The sequence below is a fragment of the Mandrillus leucophaeus genome, unplaced genomic scaffold (genome assembly GCF_000951045.1).
Source record: "Mandrillus leucophaeus isolate KB7577 unplaced genomic scaffold, Mleu.le_1.0 Scaffold108, whole genome shotgun sequence".
In the NCBI taxonomy this organism is placed as follows: Eukaryota; Metazoa; Chordata; class Mammalia; order Primates; family Cercopithecidae; genus Mandrillus; species Mandrillus leucophaeus.
In genome coordinates, this window is record NW_012098987.1 from 101,843 (window position 1) to 104,100 (window position 2,258).

At 37.6% G+C, this 2,258-nt stretch overlaps 1 protein-coding gene across 1 annotated transcript in view; it reads right to left on the reverse strand.

Moving 5' to 3' along the window:
• Positions 1-2,258, reverse strand: part of LOC105543950 (dmX-like protein 2) — a 148,251-nt gene that overhangs the window by 96,203 nt on the left and 49,790 nt on the right. The window lies entirely within an intron of this gene.

A 2,258-nucleotide genomic window follows, 5' to 3' on the forward strand; every position in this document is an offset into this window, starting at 1 on the left:
GCCTGCCTTACAAGAGCTCCTGAAGGAAGCACTAAACATGGAAAGGAACAACTGGTACCAGCCACTGCAAAAATATACCAAATTTTAAAGACCATCAATGCTATGAAAAAACTACATCAACCAACAGGCAAAATAGTCAGCTAGCATCATAATGACAGGATCAAATTCATACATCACAATACTAACCTTAAATGTAAACGAGCTAAATGCCCCAATTAAATGACACAGACTGGCAAACTGGATAAAGAGTCAAGATCTATCAGTGTGCTGTATTCAGGAGACCCATCTCACATGCAGAGAAGCATATAGGCTCAAAATAAAGGGATGGAGGAATATTTACCAAGAAAATAGAAACCAAAAAAAAAAGCAGGGATGGCAATCATAGTCTCTGATAAAACAGACTTTAAACCAACAAAGATCAAAAGAGACAAAGAATGGCATTACATAATGGCAAAGGGATCAATTCAACAAGAAGAGCTAACTATCCTAAATATATATGCACCCAATGCAGGGGCACCCAGATTCATAAAGCAAGTTCTTAAACACCTACAAAGAGACTTAGACTCCCAAACGATAATAGTGGGAGACTTTAACACTCCACTGTCAATATTAGACAGATCAATAAGACAGAAAATAACAAGGATACCAGGGCTTGAACTCAGCTCTGCACCAAGTAGACCTAATAGACATCTACAGAACTCTCCACACCAAATCAACAGAGTATACATTATTCTCAGCACCACATCACACTTATTCTAAAACTGACCACATAATTGGAAGTAAAACACTCCTCAGCAAATGCAAAAGAATGGAAATCATAACAAAGAGTGTCTCAGACCACAGTGCAATCAAATCAGATCTCAGGATTAAGAAACTTACTCAAAATCTCACAACTACATGGAAACTGAACAATCTGCTCCTGAATGACTACTGGGTAAATAACAAAATGAAGGCAGAAATAAAGATGTTCTCTGAAACCAATGACAACAAAGACACAACATACCAGAATCTCTGGGACACATTTAAAGCAGTGTGTAGAGGGAAATTTATACCACTAAATGCCCACAAGAGAAAGCAGGAAAGATCTAAAATTGTCACCCTAACATCACAATTAAAAGAACTAGAGAAGCAAGAGCAAACATATTCAAAAGCTAGCAGAAGACAAGAAATAACTAAGATCAGAGCAGAACTGAAGGAGATAGAGACACAAAAAACCCTTCAAAAAAATCAATGAATCCAGGAACTGGTTTTTGAAAAGATTAACAAAATACAAAATACATAGACTGCTAGACAGACTAATAAACAGAAAAGAATCAAATAGACACATTAAAAAATGATAAAGAGGATATCACCAGCGATCCCACAGAAACACAAACTACCATCAGAGAATATTATAAACACCTCTACACAGATAAACTAGAAAATCTTGAAGAAATGGATAAATTCCTGGACACACACACCCTCCCAAGACTAAACCAGGAAGAAGCTGAATCCCTGAATAGACCAATAACAAGTTCTGAAATTGAGGCAGTAATTAATAGCCTACCAACCAAAAAAAGTCCAGGACCAGACGGATTCACAGCCAAATTCTACCAGAGGTACAAAAAGGAGCTGGTACCATTCCTTCTGAAACTATTCCAAACAATAAAAAAAGAGGGAATCCTCCCTAACTCATTTTATGACGCCAGCATCATCCTGATACCAAAACCTGGCAAAGACACAACCAGAAAAGAAAATTTTACGTCAATATGGCTGATAAACATTGATGTAAAAATCCTCAATAAAATACTGGCATACCAAATCCAGCAGCACATCAAAAAGCTTGTCCATTACGATCAAGTTGGCTTCATCCCTGGGATGCGAGGCTGGTCCAACATACACAAATCAATAAATGTAATCCATCGCATAAAGAGAACCAATGACAAAACCCACATGATTATCTCAACAGATGCAGAAAAGGCCTTTGACAAAATTCAACAGCCCTTCACGCTAAAAACTCTCAATAAACTAGGCATTGATGGAACGTATCTCAAAATAATAAGAGCTATTTATGACAAACCCACAGCCAATATCATACTGAATGGGCAAAAACGGGAAGCATTCCCTTTGCAAACCAGTACAAGACAAGGATGCCCTCTCTCAACACTCCTATTCAACATGATATTGGAAGTTCTGGCCAGGGGAATCAGGCAGGAGAAATAAATAAAGGGTATTCAATAAGGAAAAGAGGAAGTCAAATTGTCTCTGTTTGCAGATCA